This window comes from Schistocerca nitens, chromosome 10 (genome assembly GCF_023898315.1).
Source record: "Schistocerca nitens isolate TAMUIC-IGC-003100 chromosome 10, iqSchNite1.1, whole genome shotgun sequence".
Lineage (NCBI taxonomy): Eukaryota > Metazoa > Arthropoda > Insecta > Orthoptera > Acrididae > Schistocerca > Schistocerca nitens.
In genome coordinates this window covers 132,353,319-132,367,068 of record NC_064623.1, presented here as the reverse complement: position 1 = coordinate 132,367,068, position 13,750 = coordinate 132,353,319, and the positions used below count along the sequence as shown (strand labels likewise).

Sequence of the window (13,750 nt, the reverse complement as noted above, 5' to 3'; positions counted from 1 at the left end):
TTGTGGACAGTGCATGGTAAGTGTTGGTCGCGGCGAGCCTAAAGACACGCAAGATGTTGCAAAGCCAGCGTCACAGCTCATGTGATGTATACTGACGTAAGGAGAGCAAGACGTAAATGTGAGGACCGGCTGTTGTCGAGGTGTCATCGAGTGCAAATCTGTCTTAGGTATAACGGCCTAACCTCAAAGAAGTCTAGAGAGTGGACAACACGTTCGTCTTACTCAGAGCGGTGGCCGAACGCTATTTTCGACGTTGTGCGCGCCACTTTAATTTTGGCCAACTACGATTCGATACAGAATGCAGGAAACCTGAAAGACACCCTCACGGACACATTGAGAATAGTGTTTGTCTGCGGAATAATGGGAGTGCAAGGGGTCTGTGATATTGATATGGTTGTATGTAGCACTATTTGTCATCAGGGGGCGTAGCTCAGATGGTAGAGCGCTCGCTTAGCATGCGAGAGGTACTGGGATCGATACCCAGCGCCTCCAGAATTTTTAACACACCTACATGCGCACACTGCCACGCAAGTGGGATAATTCACAGCCAGCGAATGTGTCAAGGCAGATACGAGCGAACGATTAGCAGTCACAACTGGCAAGCGTGATGTTACGCGCAGGAAGCACCCTCCTCCCACCGCTACACTGAATTTAGAAACAGTACAAGTCTGCCCTTAAGATTCTCAAACCTATGTCGGAAAGATCTGCCTTGCGCCGAGTTCACAAAAATCCCACTGCACATTCCCATTCTTTACGTGCAGTCGGCTGCTACTGGTGTTGCTAGTTGTGACTGCTGATGACAGATGCCGTAGCAATCAATTCATGGAGTGAGTTGTATGTTTTGCGATACTCTGTCTCTGACAAGCAAGCAGAGGTGACACAGGCGCGAACACGGGAAGCTTGCAGCCCCTCGCTGCCTGCAGACACCGAGCAGCCACACTAGGTGGGCGGCCTAAGCCGTAGGCGAAATGTGCTCACTCGCTTGGGCGCGACGTCAAGCTCTAAATAAGGCTTTCACTAGCGTGAGCGTTGCGTGAGCGTCGTGGAAGGTCGGAAAAGTCGTCTGCATGGGTGAGTGCCATGTTTGGGGAGCGTTTCGTAGTTTGCGCAGTGCAATGGAGACGCGGAAACGTGTTGTGGCCCAGTGTTTTGCAGTTGGACTACAAGAGTGGTACACAGTAGTAAAGTGCGAGGCAGTGAGTTGGCATGAACAGTCGAGTGCACAATTGGGCTTCAGATGTGCTTGTTACCTCAGGCGCGGTGTGATTGTCGACAAGGTTTGTGACTGTCCTTTCAAAAAATGGCTCTGAGCACTATGGGACTCAACTGCTGTGGTCATCAGTCGACTGTCCTTTCAATTTAAGACGTTAAATACAGACGTAATTTGTAGTCGTAATACCAGAGCATCGAAACTACTTGGAACTCTTGTGTATATGAACTTGACCGCGCCTTTGTACACTGGTCCCTTCACCCCTACAAACCAACCAACCATCAGGTCCGTGCACATCAGAGTAGCAAAGAATGGAAAACAGCGCAGCTTTGTTGCGCTTGGGGGCGTAGCTCAGTTGGTAGAGCGTTCGCTTTGCATGTGAAAGGTCCCGGGTTCAAGCCCCGGCGCCTCCATGTTTTGTGGACAGTGCATGGTAAGTGTTGGTCGCGGCGAGCCTAAAGACACGCAAGATGTTGCAAAGCCAGCGTCACAGCTCATGTGATGTATACTGACGTAAGGAGAGCAAGACGTAAATGTGAGGACCGGCTGTTGTCGAGGTGTCATCGAGTGCAAATCTGTCTTAGGTATAACGGCCTAACCTCAAAGAAGTCTAGAGAGTGGACAACACGTTCGTCTTACTCAGAGCGGTGGCCGAACGCTATTTTCGACGTTGTGCGCGCCACTTTAATTTTGGCCAACTACGATTCGATACAGAATGCAGGAAACCTGAAAGACACCCTCACGGACACATTGAGAATAGTGTTTGTCTGCGGAATAATGGGAGTGCAAGGGGTCTGTGATATTGATATGGTTGTATGTAGCACTATTTGTCATCAGGGGGCGTAGCTCAGATGGTAGAGCGCTCGCTTAGCATGCGAGAGGTACTGGGATCGATACCCAGCGCCTCCAGAATTTTTAACACACCTACATGCGCACACTGCCACGCAAGTGGGATAATTCACAGCCAGCGAATGTGTCAAGGCAGATACGAGCGAACGATTAGCAGTCACAACTGGCAAGCGTGATGTTACGCGCAGGAAGCACCCTCCTCCCACCGCTACACTGAATTTAGAAACAGTACAAGTCTGCCCTTAAGATTCTCAAACCTATGTCGGAAAGATCTGCCTTGCGCCGAGTTCACAAAAATCCCACTGCACATTCCCATTCTTTACGTGCAGTCGGCTGCTACTGGTGTTGCTAGTTGTGACTGCTGATGACAGATGCCGTAGCAATCAATTCATGGAGTGAGTTGTATGTTTTGCGATACTCTGTCTCTGACAAGCAAGCAGAGGTGACACAGGCGCGAACACGGGAAGCTTGCAGCCCCTCGCTGCCTGCAGACACCGAGCAGCCACACTAGGTGGGCGGCCTAAGCCGTAGGCGAAATGTGCTCACTCGCTTGGGCGCGACGTCAAGCTCTAAATAAGGCTTTCACTAGCGTGAGCGTTGCGTGAGCGTCGTGGAAGGTCGGAAAAGTCGTCTGCATGGGTGAGTGCCATGTTTGGGGAGCGTTTCGTAGTTTGCGCAGTGCAATGGAGACGCGGAAACGTGTTGTGGCCCAGTGTTTTGCAGTTGGACGACAAGAGTGGTACACAGTAGTAAAGTGCGAGGCAGTGAGTTGGCATGAACAGTCGAGTGCACAATTGGGCTTCAGATGTGCTTGTTACCTCAGGCGCGGTGTGATTGTCGACAAGGTTTGTGACTGTCCTTTCAAAAAATGGCTCTGAGCACTATGGGACTCAACTGCTGTGGTCATCAGTCGACTGTCCTTTCAATTTAAGACGTTAAATACAGACGTAATTTGTAGTCGTAATACCAGAGCATCGAAACTACTTGGAACTCTTGTGTATATGAACTTGACCGCGCCTTTGTACACTGGTCCCTTCACCCCTACAAACCAACCAACCATCAGGTCCGTGCACATCAGAGTAGCAAAGAATGGAAAACAGCGCAGCTTTGTTGCGCTTGGGGGCGTAGCTCAATTGGTAGAGCGTTCGCTTTGCATGTGAAAGGTACCGGGTTCAAGCCCCGGCGCCTCCATGTTTTGTGGACAGTGCATGGTAAGTGTTGGTCGCGGCGAGCCTAAAGACACGCAAGATATTGCAAAGCCAGCGTCACAGCTCATGTGATGTATACTGACGTAAGGAGAGCAAGACGTAAATGTGAGGACCGGCTGTTGTCGAGGTGTCATCGAGTGCAAATCTGTCTTAGGTATAACGGCCTAACCTCAAAGAAGTCTAGAGAGTGGACAACACGTTCGTCTTACTCAGAGCGGTGGCCGAACGCTATTTTCGACGTTGTGCGCGCCACTTTAATTTTGGCCAACTACGATTCGATACAGAATGCAGGAAACCTGAAAGACACCCTCACGGACACATTGAGAATAGTGTTTGTCTGCGGAATAATGGGAGTGCAAGGGGTCTGTGATATTGATATGGTTGTATGTAGCACTATTTGTCATCAGGGGACGTAGCTCAGATGGTAGAGCGCTCGCTTAGCATGCGAGAGGTACTGGGATCGATACCCAGCGCCTCCAGAATTTTTAACACACCTACATGCGCACACTGCCACGCAAGTGGGATAATTCACAGCCAGCGAATGTGTCAAGGCAGATACGAGCGAACGATTAGCAGTCACAACTGGCAAGCGTGATGTTACGCGCAGGAAGCACCCTCCTCCCACCGCTACACTGAATTTAGAAACAGTACAAGTCTGCCCTTAAGATTCTCAAACCTATGTCGGAAAGATCTGCCTTGCGCCGAGTTCACAAAAATCCCACTGCACATTCCCATTCTTTACGTGCAGTCGGCTGCTACTGGTGTTGCTAGTTGTGACTGCTGATGACAGATGCCGTAGCAATCAATTCATGGAGTGAGTTGTATGTTTTGCGGTACTCTGTCTCTGACAAGCAAGCAGAGGTGACACAGGCGCGAACACGGGAAGCTTGCAGCCCCTCGCTGCCTGCAGACACCGAGCAGCCACACTAGGTGGGCGGCCTAAGCCGTAGGCGAAATGTGCTCACTCGCTTGGGCGCGACGTCAAGCTCTAAATAAGGCTTTCACTAGCGTGAGCGTTGCGTGAGCGTCGTGGAAGGTCGGAAAAGTCGTCTGCATGGGTGAGTGCCATGTTTGGGGAGCGTTTCGTAGTTTGCGCAGTGCAATGGAGACGCGGAAACGTGTTGTGGCCCAGTGTTTTGCAGTTGGACGACAAGAGTGGTACACAGTAGTAAAGTGCGAGGCAGTGAGTTGGCATGAACAGTCGAGTGCACAATTGGGCTTCAGATGTGCTTGTTACCTCAGGCGCGGTGTGATTGTCGACAAGGTTTGTGACTGTCCTTTCAAAAAATGGCTCTGAGCACTATGGGACTCAACTGCTGTGGTCATCAGTCGACTGTCCTTTCAATTTAAGACGTTAAATACAGACGTAATTTGTAGTCGTAATACCAGAGCATCGAAACTACTTGGAACTCTTGTGTATATGAACTTGACCGCGCCTTTGTACACTGGTCCCTTCACCCCTACAAACCAACCAACCATCAGGTCCGTGCACATCAGAGTAGCAAAGAATGGAAAACAGCGCAGCTTTGTTGCGCTTGGGGGCGTAGCTCAGTTGGTAGAGCGTTCGCTTTGCATGTGAAAGGTCCCGGGTTCAAGCCCCGGCGCCTCCATGTTTTGTGGACAGTGCATGGTAAGTGTTGGTCGCGGCGAGCCTAAAGACACGCAAGATGTTGCAAAGCCAGCGTCACAGCTCATGTGATGTATACTGACGTAAGGAGAGCAAGACGTAAATGTGAGGACCGGCTGTTGTCGAGGTGTCATCGAGTGCAAATCTGTCTTAGGTATAACGGCCTAACCTCAAAGAAGTCTAGAGAGTGGACAACACGTTCGTCTTACTCAGAGCGGTGGCCGAACGCTATTTTCGACGTTGTGCGCGCCACTTTAATTTTGGCCAACTACGATTCGATACAGAATGCAGGAAACCTGAAAGACACCCTCACGGACACATTGAGAATAGTGTTTGTCTGCGGAATAATGGGAGTGCAAGGGGTCTGTGATATTGATATGGTTGTATGTAGCACTATTTGTCATCAGGGGGCGTAGCTCAGATAGTAGAGCGCTCGCTTAGCATGCGAGAGGTACTGGGATCGATACCCAGCGCCTCCAGAATTTTTAACACACCTACATGCGCACACTGCCACGCAAGTGGGATAATTCACAGCCAGCGAATGTGTCAAGGCAGATACGAGCGAACGATTAGCAGTCACAACTGGCAAGCGTGATGTTACGCGCAGGAAGCACCCTCCTCCCACCGCTACACTGAATTTAGAAACAGTACAAGTCTGCCCTTAAGATTCTCAAACCTATGTCGGAAAGATCTGCCTTGCGCCGAGTTCACAAAAATCCCACTGCACATTCCCATTCTTTACGTGCAGTCGGCTGCTACTGGTGTTGCTAGTTGTGACTGCTGATGACAGATGCCGTAGCAATCAATTCATGGAGTGAGTTGTATGTTTTGCGATACTCTGTCTCTGACAAGCAAGCAGAGGTGACACAGGCGCGAACACGGGAAGCTTGCAGCCCCTCGCTGCCTGCAGACACCGAGCAGCCACACTAGGTGGGCGGCCTAAGCCGTAGGCGAAATGTGCTCACTCGCTTGGGCGCGACGTCAAGCTCTAAATAAGGCTTTCACTAGCGTGAGCGTTGCGTGAGCGTCGTGGAAGGTCGGAAAAGTCGTCTGCATGGGTGAGTGCCATGTTTGGGGAGCGTTTCGTAGTTTGCGCAGTGCAATGGAGACGCGGAAACGTGTTGTGGCCCAGTGTTTTGCAGTTGGACTACAAGAGTGGTACACAGTAGTAAAGTGCGAGGCAGTGAGTTGGCATGAACAGTCGAGTGCACAATTGGGCTTCAGATGTGCTTGTTACCTCAGGCGCGGTGTGATTGTCGACAAGGTTTGTGACTGTCCTTTCAAAAAATGGCTCTGAGCACTATGGGACTCAACTGCTGTGGTCATCAGTCGACTGTCCTTTCAATTTAAGACGTTAAATACAGACGTAATTTGTAGTCGTAATACCAGAGCATCGAAACTACTTGGAACTCTTGTGTATATGAACTTGACCGCGCCTTTGTACACTGGTCCCTTCACCCCTACAAACCAACCAACCATCAGGTCCGTGCACATCAGAGTAGCAAAGAATGGAAAACAGCGCAGCTTTGTTGCGCTTGGGGGCGTAGCTCAGTTGGTAGAGCGTTCGCTTTGCATGTGAAAGGTCCCGGGTTCAAGCCCCGGCGCCTCCATGTTTTGTGGACAGTGCATGGTAAGTGTTGGTCGCGGCGAGCCTAAAGACACGCAAGATGTTGCAAAGCCAGCGTCACAGCTCATGTGATGTATACTGACGTAAGGAGAGCAAGACGTAAATGTGAGGACCGGCTGTTGTCGAGGTGTCATCGAGTGCAAATCTGTCTTAGGTATAACGGCCTAACCTCAAAGAAGTCTAGAGAGTGGACAACACGTTCGTCTTACTCAGAGCGGTGGCCGAACGCTATTTTCGACGTTGTGCGCGCCACTTTAATTTTGGCCAACTACGATTCGATACAGAATGCAGGAAACCTGAAAGACACCCTCACGGACACATTGAGAATAGTGTTTGTCTGCGGAATAATGGGAGTGCAAGGGGTCTGTGATATTGATATGGTTGTATGTAGCACTATTTGTCATCAGGGGGCGTAGCTCAGATAGTAGAGCGCTCGCTTAGCATGCGAGAGGTACTGGGATCGATACCCAGCGCCTCCAGAATTTTTAACACACCTACATGCGCACACTGCCACGCAAGTGGGATAATTCACAGCCAGCGAATGTGTCAAGGCAGATACGAGCGAACGATTAGCAGTCACAACTGGCAAGCGTGATGTTACGCGCAGGAAGCACCCTCCTCCCACCGCTACACTGAATTTAGAAACAGTACAAGTCTGCCCTTAAGATTCTCAAACCTATGTCGGAAAGATCTGCCTTGCGCCGAGTTCACAAAAATCCCACTGCACATTCCCATTCTTTACGTGCAGTCGGCTGCTACTGGTGTTGCTAGTTGTGACTGCTGATGACAGATGCCGTAGCAATCAATTCATGGAGTGAGTTGTATGTTTTGCGATACTCTGTCTCTGACAAGCAAGCAGAGGTGACACAGGCGCGAACACGGGAAGCTTGCAGCCCCTCGCTGCCTGCAGACACCGAGCAGCCACACTAGGTGGGCGGCCTAAGCCGTAGGCGAAATGTGCTCACTCGCTTGGGCGCGACGTCAAGCTCTAAATAAGGCTTTCACTAGCGTGAGCGTTGCGTGAGCGTCGTGGAAGGTCGGAAAAGTCGTCTGCATGGGTGAGTGCCATGTTTGGGGAGCGTTTCGTAGTTTGCGCAGTGCAATGGAGACGCGGAAACGTGTTGTGGCCCAGTGTTTTGCAGTTGGACTACAAGAGTGGTACACAGTAGTAAAGTGCGAGGCAGTGAGTTGGCATGAACAGTCGAGTGCACAATTGGGCTTCAGATGTGCTTGTTACCTCAGGCGCGGTGTGATTGTCGACAAGGTTTGTGACTGTCCTTTCAAAAAATGGCTCTGAGCACTATGGGACTCAACTGCTGTGGTCATCAGTCGACTGTCCTTTCAATTTAAGACGTTAAATACAGACGTAATTTGTAGTCGTAATACCAGAGCATCGAAACTACTTGGAACTCTTGTGTATATGAACTTGACCGCGCCTTTGTACACTGGTCCCTTCACCCCTACAAACCAACCAACCATCAGGTCCGTGCACATCAGAGTAGCAAAGAATGGAAAACAGCGCAGCTTTGTTGCGCTTGGGGGCGTAGCTCAGTTGGTAGAGCGTTCGCTTTGCATGTGAAAGGTCCCGGGTTCAAGCCCCGGCGCCTCCATGTTTTGTGGACAGTGCATGGTAAGTGTTGGTCGCGGCGAGCCTAAAGACACGCAAGATGTTGCAAAGCCAGCGTCACAGCTCATGTGATGTATACTGACGTAAGGAGAGCAAGACGTAAATGTGAGGACCGGCTGTTGTCGAGGTGTCATCGAGTGCAAATCTGTCTTAGGTATAACGGCCTAACCTCAAAGAAGTCTAGAGAGTGGACAACACGTTCGTCTTACTCAGAGCGGTGGCCGAACGCTATTTTCGACGTTGTGCGCGCCACTTTAATTTTGGCCAACTACGATTCGATACAGAATGCAGGAAACCTGAAAGACACCCTCACGGACACATTGAGAATAGTGTTTGTCTGCGGAATAATGGGAGTGCAAGGGGTCTGTGATATTGATATGGTTGTATGTAGCACTATTTGTAATCAGGGGGCGTAGCTCAGATAGTAGAGCGCTCGCTTAGCATGCGAGAGGTACTGGGATCGATACCCAGCGCCTCCAGAATTTTTAACACACCTACATGCGCACACTGCCACGCAAGTGGGATAATTCACAGCCAGCGAATGTGTCAAGGCAGATACGAGCGAACGATTAGCAGTCACAACTGGCAAGCGTGATGTTACGCGCAGGAAGCACCCTCCTCCCACCGCTACACTGAATTTAGAAACAGTACAAGTCTGCCCTTAAGATTCTCAAACCTATGTCGGAAAGATCTGCCTTGCGCCGAGTTCACAAAAATCCCACTGCACATTCCCATTCTTTACGTGCAGTCGGCTGCTACTGGTGTTGCTAGTTGTGACTGCTGATGACAGATGCCGTAGCAATCAATTCATGGAGTGAGTTGTATGTTTTGCGATACTCTGTCTCTGACAAGCAAGCAGAGGTGACACAGGCGCGAACACGGGAAGCTTGCAGCCCCTCGCTGCCTGCAGACACCGAGCAGCCACACTAGGTGGGCGGCCTAAGCCGTAGGCGAAATGTGCTCACTCGCTTGGGCGCGACGTCAAGCTCTAAATAAGGCTTTCACTAGCGTGAGCGTTGCGTGAGCGTCGTGGAAGGTCGGAAAAGTCGTCTGCATGGGTGAGTGCCATGTTTGGGGAGCGTTTCGTAGTTTGCGCAGTGCAATGGAGACGCGGAAACGTGTTGTGGCCCAGTGTTTTGCAGTTGGACTACAAGAGTGGTACACAGTAGTAAAGTGCGAGGCAGTGAGTTGGCATGAACAGTCGAGTGCACAATTGGGCTTCAGATGTGCTTGTTACCTCAGGCGCGGTGTGATTGTCGACAAGGTTTGTGACTGTCCTTTCAAAAAATGGCTCTGAGCACTATGGGACTCAACTGCTGTGGTCATCAGTCGACTGTCCTTTCAATTTAAGACGTTAAATACAGACGTAATTTGTAGTCGTAATACCAGAGCATCGAAACTACTTGGAACCCTTGTGTATATGAACTTGACCGCGCCTTTGTACACTGGTCCCTTCACCCCTACAAACCAACCAACCATCAGGTCCGTGCACATCAGAGTAGCAAAGAATGGAAAACAGCGCAGCTTTGTTGCGCTTGGGGGCGTAGCTCAGTTGGTAGAGCGTTCGCTTTGCATGTGAAAGGTCCCGGGTTCAAGCCCCGGCGCCTCCATGTTTTGTGGACAGTGCATGGTAAGTGTTGGTCGCGGCGAGCCTAAAGACACGCAAGATGTTGCAAAGCCAGCGTCACAGCTCATGTGATGTATACTGACGTAAGGAGAGCAAGACGTAAATGTGAGGACCGGCTGTTGTCGAGGTGTCATCGAGTGCAAATCTGTCTTAGGTATAACGGCCTAACCTCAAAGAAGTCTAGAGAGTGGACAACACGTTCGTCTTACTCAGAGCGGTGGCCGAACGCTATTTTCGACGTTGTGCGCGCCACTTTAATTTTGGCCAACTACGATTCGATACAGAATGCAGGAAACCTGAAAGACACCCTCACGGACACATTGAGAATAGTGTTTGTCTGCGGAATAATGGGAGTGCAAGGGGTCTGTGATATTGATATGGTTGTATGTAGCACTATTTGTCATCAGGGGGCGTAGCTCAGATAGTAGAGCGCTCGCTTAGCATGCGAGAGGTACTGGGATCGATACCCAGCGCCTCCAGAATTTTTAACACACCTACATGCGCACACTGCCACGCAAGTGGGATAATTCACAGCCAGCGAATGTGTCAAGGCAGATACGAGCGAACGATTAGCAGTCACAACTGGCAAGCGTGATGTTACGCGCAGGAAGCACCCTCCTCCCACCGCTACACTGAATTTAGAAACAGTACAAGTCTGCCCTTAAGATTCTCAAACCTATGTCGGAAAGATCTGCCTTGCGCCGAGTTCACAAAAATCCCACTGCACATTCCCATTCTTTACGTGCAGTCGGCTGCTACTGGTGTTGCTAGTTGTGACTGCTGATGACAGATGCCGTAGCAATCAATTCATGGAGTGAGTTGTATGTTTTGCGATACTCTGTCTCTGACAAGCAAGCAGAGGTGACACAGGCGCGAACACGGGAAGCTTGCAGCCCCTCGCTGCCTGCAGACACCGAGCAGCCACACTAGGTGGGCGGCCTAAGCCGTAGGCGAAATGTGCTCACTCGCTTGGGCGCGACGTCAAGCTCTAAATAAGGCTTTCACTAGCGTGAGCGTTGCGTGAGCGTCGTGGAAGGTCGGAAAAGTCGTCTGCATGGGTGAGTGCCATGTTTGGGGAGCGTTTCGTAGTTTGCGCAGTGCAATGGAGACGCGGAAACGTGTTGTGGCCCAGTGTTTTGCAGTTGGACTACAAGAGTGGTACACAGTAGTAAAGTGCGAGGCAGTGAGTTGGCATGAACAGTCGAGTGCACAATTGGGCTTCAGATGTGCTTGTTACCTCAGGCGCGGTGTGATTGTCGACAAGGTTTGTGACTGTCCTTTCAAAAAATGGCTCTGAGCACTATGGGACTCAACTGCTGTGGTCATCAGTCGACTGTCCTTTCAATTTAAGACGTTAAATACAGACGTAATTTGTAGTCGTAATACCAGAGCATCGAAACTACTTGGAACCCTTGTGTATATGAACTTGACCGCGCCTTTGTACACTGGTCCCTTCACCCCTACAAACCAACCAACCATCAGGTCCGTGCACATCAGAGTAGCAAAGAATGGAAAACAGCGCAGCTTTGTTGCGCTTGGGGGCGTAGCTCAGTTGGTAGAGCGTTCGCTTTGCATGTGAAAGGTCCCGGGTTCAAGCCCCGGCGCCTCCATGTTTTGTGGACAGTGCATGGTAAGTGTTGGTCGCGGCGAGCCTAAAGACACGCAAGATGTTGCAAAGCCAGCGTCACAGCTCATGTGATGTATACTGACGTAAGGAGAGCAAGACGTAAATGTGAGGACCGGCTGTTGTCGAGGTGTCATCGAGTGCAAATCTGTCTTAGGTATAACGGCCTAACCTCAAAGAAGTCTAGAGAGTGGACAACACGTTCGTCTTACTCAGAGCGGTGGCCGAACGCTATTTTCGACGTTGTGCGCGCCACTTTAATTTTGGCCAACTACGATTCGATACAGAATGCAGGAAACCTGAAAGACACCCTCACGGACACATTGAGAATAGTGTTTGTCTGCGGAATAATGGGAGTGCAAGGGGTCTGTGATATTGATATGGTTGTATGTAGCACTATTTGTCATCAGGGGGCGTAGCTCAGATAGTAGAGCGCTCGCTTAGCATGCGAGAGGTACTGGGATCGATACCCAGCGCCTCCAGAATTTTTAACACACCTACATGCGCACACTGCCACGCAAGTGGGATAATTCACAGCCAGCGAATGTGTCAAGGCAGATACGAGCGAACGATTAGCAGTCACAACTGGCAAGCGTGATGTTACGCGCAGGAAGCACCCTCCTCCCACCGCTACACTGAATTTAGAAACAGTACAAGTCTGCCCTTAAGATTCTCAAACCTATGTCGGAAAGATCTGCCTTGCGCCGAGTTCACAAAAATCCCACTGCACATTCCCATTCTTTACGTGCAGTCGGCTGCTACTGGTGTTGCTAGTTGTGACTGCTGATGACAGATGCCGTAGCAATCAATTCATGGAGTGAGTTGTATGTTTTGCGATACTCTGTCTCTGACAAGCAAGCAGAGGTGACACAGGCGCGAACACGGGAAGCTTGCAGCCCCTCGCTGCCTGCAGACACCGAGCAGCCACACTAGGTGGGCGGCCTAAGCCGTAGGCGAAATGTGCTCACTCGCTTGGGCGCGACGTCAAGCTCTAAATAAGGCTTTCACTAGCGTGAGCGTTGCGTGAGCGTCGTGGAAAGTCGGAAAAGTCGTCTGCATGGGTGAGTGCCATGTTTGGGGAGCGTTTCGTAGTTTGCGCAGTGCAATGGAGACGCGGAAACGTGTTGTGGCCCAGTGTTTTGCAGTTGGACGACAAGAGTGGTACACAGTAGTAAAGTGCGAGGCAGTGAGTTGGCATGAACAGTCGAGTGCACAATTGGGCTTCAGATGTGCTTGTTACCTCAGGCGCGGTGTGATTGTCGACAAGGTTTGTGACTGTCCTTTCAAAAAATGGCTCTGAGCACTATGGGACTCAACTGCTGTGGTCATCAGTCGACTGTCCTTTCAATTTAAGACGTTAAATACAGACGTAATTTGTAGTCGTAATACCAGAGCATCGAAACTACTTGGAACTCTTGTGTATATGAACTTGACCGCGCCTTTGTACACTGGTCCCTTCACCCCTACAAACCAACCAACCATCAGGTCCGTGCACATCAGAGTAGCAAAGAATGGAAAACAGCGCAGCTTTGTTGCGCTTGGGGGCGTAGCTCAGTTGGTAGAGCGTTCGATTTGCATGTGAAAGGTCCCGGGTTCAAGCCCCGGCGCCTCCATGTTTTGTGGACAGTGCATGGTAAGTGTTGGTCGCGGCGAGCCTAAAGACACGCAAGATGTTGCAAAGCCAGCGTCACAGCTCATGTGATGTATACTGACGTAAGGAGAGCAAGACGTAAATGTGAGGACCGGCTGTTGTCGAGGTGTCATCGAGTGCAAATCTGTCTTAGGTATAACGGCCTAACCTCAAAGAAGTCTAGAGAGTGGACAACACGTTCGTCTTACTCAGAGCGGTGGCCGAACGCTATTTTCGACGTTGTGCGCGCCACTTTAATTTTGGCCAACTACGATTCGATACAGAATGCAGGAAACCTGAAAGACACCCTCACGGACACATTGAGAATAGTGTTTGTCTGCGGAATAATGGGAGTGCAAGAGGTCTGTGATATTGATATGGTTGTATGTAGCACTATTTGTCATCAGGGGGCGTAGCTCAGATGGTAGAGCGCTCGCTTAGCATGCGAGAGGTACTGGGATCGATACCCAGCGCCTCCAGAATTTTTAACACACCTACATGCGCACACTGCCACGCAAGTGGGATAATTCACAGCCAGCGAATGTGTCAAGGCAGATACGAGCGAACGATTAGCAGTCACAACTGGCAAGCGTGATGTTACGCGCAGGAAGCACCCTCCTCCCACCGCTACACTGAATTTAGAAACAGTACAAGTCTGCCCTTAAGATTCTCAAACCTATGTCGGAAAGATCTGCCTTGCGCCGAGTTCACAAAAATCCCA

General features: G+C 50.5%; 17 non-coding genes across 17 annotated transcripts; all 17 read left to right on the top strand.

Moving 5' to 3' along the window:
• The first annotated feature begins 419 nt into the window (after positions 1-419).
• Trnaa-agc (transfer RNA alanine (anticodon AGC)) lies at positions 420-492 on the top strand. Its single transcript has one exon. It is a non-coding gene; the product is annotated as a tRNA-Ala (tRNA).
• A 1,058-nt stretch (positions 493-1,550) lies between these two features.
• Positions 1,551-1,623, top strand: Trnaa-ugc (transfer RNA alanine (anticodon UGC)). The gene has a single exon. It is a non-coding gene; the product is annotated as a tRNA-Ala (tRNA).
• Positions 1,624-2,046: 423 nt separating this feature from the next.
• Positions 2,047-2,119, top strand: Trnaa-agc (transfer RNA alanine (anticodon AGC)). Its single transcript has one exon. It is a non-coding gene; the product is annotated as a tRNA-Ala (tRNA).
• A 1,058-nt stretch (positions 2,120-3,177) lies between these two features.
• On the top strand, positions 3,178-3,250 carry Trnaa-ugc (transfer RNA alanine (anticodon UGC)). The gene has a single exon. It is a non-coding gene; the product is annotated as a tRNA-Ala (tRNA).
• Positions 3,251-3,673: 423 nt separating this feature from the next.
• Positions 3,674-3,746, top strand: Trnaa-agc (transfer RNA alanine (anticodon AGC)). Its single transcript has one exon. It is a non-coding gene; the product is annotated as a tRNA-Ala (tRNA).
• Positions 3,747-4,804: 1,058 nt separating this feature from the next.
• On the top strand, positions 4,805-4,877 carry Trnaa-ugc (transfer RNA alanine (anticodon UGC)). Its single transcript has one exon. It is a non-coding gene; the product is annotated as a tRNA-Ala (tRNA).
• A 423-nt stretch (positions 4,878-5,300) lies between these two features.
• Trnaa-agc (transfer RNA alanine (anticodon AGC)) lies at positions 5,301-5,373 on the top strand. The gene has a single exon. It is a non-coding gene; the product is annotated as a tRNA-Ala (tRNA).
• A 1,058-nt stretch (positions 5,374-6,431) lies between these two features.
• Trnaa-ugc (transfer RNA alanine (anticodon UGC)) lies at positions 6,432-6,504 on the top strand. The gene has a single exon. It is a non-coding gene; the product is annotated as a tRNA-Ala (tRNA).
• Positions 6,505-6,927: 423 nt separating this feature from the next.
• Positions 6,928-7,000, top strand: Trnaa-agc (transfer RNA alanine (anticodon AGC)). The gene has a single exon. It is a non-coding gene; the product is annotated as a tRNA-Ala (tRNA).
• A 1,058-nt stretch (positions 7,001-8,058) lies between these two features.
• Trnaa-ugc (transfer RNA alanine (anticodon UGC)) lies at positions 8,059-8,131 on the top strand. The gene has a single exon. It is a non-coding gene; the product is annotated as a tRNA-Ala (tRNA).
• A 423-nt stretch (positions 8,132-8,554) lies between these two features.
• On the top strand, positions 8,555-8,627 carry Trnaa-agc (transfer RNA alanine (anticodon AGC)). The gene has a single exon. It is a non-coding gene; the product is annotated as a tRNA-Ala (tRNA).
• Positions 8,628-9,685: 1,058 nt separating this feature from the next.
• Positions 9,686-9,758, top strand: Trnaa-ugc (transfer RNA alanine (anticodon UGC)). The gene has a single exon. It is a non-coding gene; the product is annotated as a tRNA-Ala (tRNA).
• Positions 9,759-10,181: 423 nt separating this feature from the next.
• On the top strand, positions 10,182-10,254 carry Trnaa-agc (transfer RNA alanine (anticodon AGC)). Its single transcript has one exon. It is a non-coding gene; the product is annotated as a tRNA-Ala (tRNA).
• Positions 10,255-11,312: 1,058 nt separating this feature from the next.
• Trnaa-ugc (transfer RNA alanine (anticodon UGC)) lies at positions 11,313-11,385 on the top strand. Its single transcript has one exon. It is a non-coding gene; the product is annotated as a tRNA-Ala (tRNA).
• A 423-nt stretch (positions 11,386-11,808) lies between these two features.
• Trnaa-agc (transfer RNA alanine (anticodon AGC)) lies at positions 11,809-11,881 on the top strand. Its single transcript has one exon. It is a non-coding gene; the product is annotated as a tRNA-Ala (tRNA).
• A 1,058-nt stretch (positions 11,882-12,939) lies between these two features.
• Trnaa-ugc (transfer RNA alanine (anticodon UGC)) lies at positions 12,940-13,012 on the top strand. Its single transcript has one exon. It is a non-coding gene; the product is annotated as a tRNA-Ala (tRNA).
• A 423-nt stretch (positions 13,013-13,435) lies between these two features.
• On the top strand, positions 13,436-13,508 carry Trnaa-agc (transfer RNA alanine (anticodon AGC)). The gene has a single exon. It is a non-coding gene; the product is annotated as a tRNA-Ala (tRNA).
• Positions 13,509-13,750: the final 242 nt, after the last annotated feature.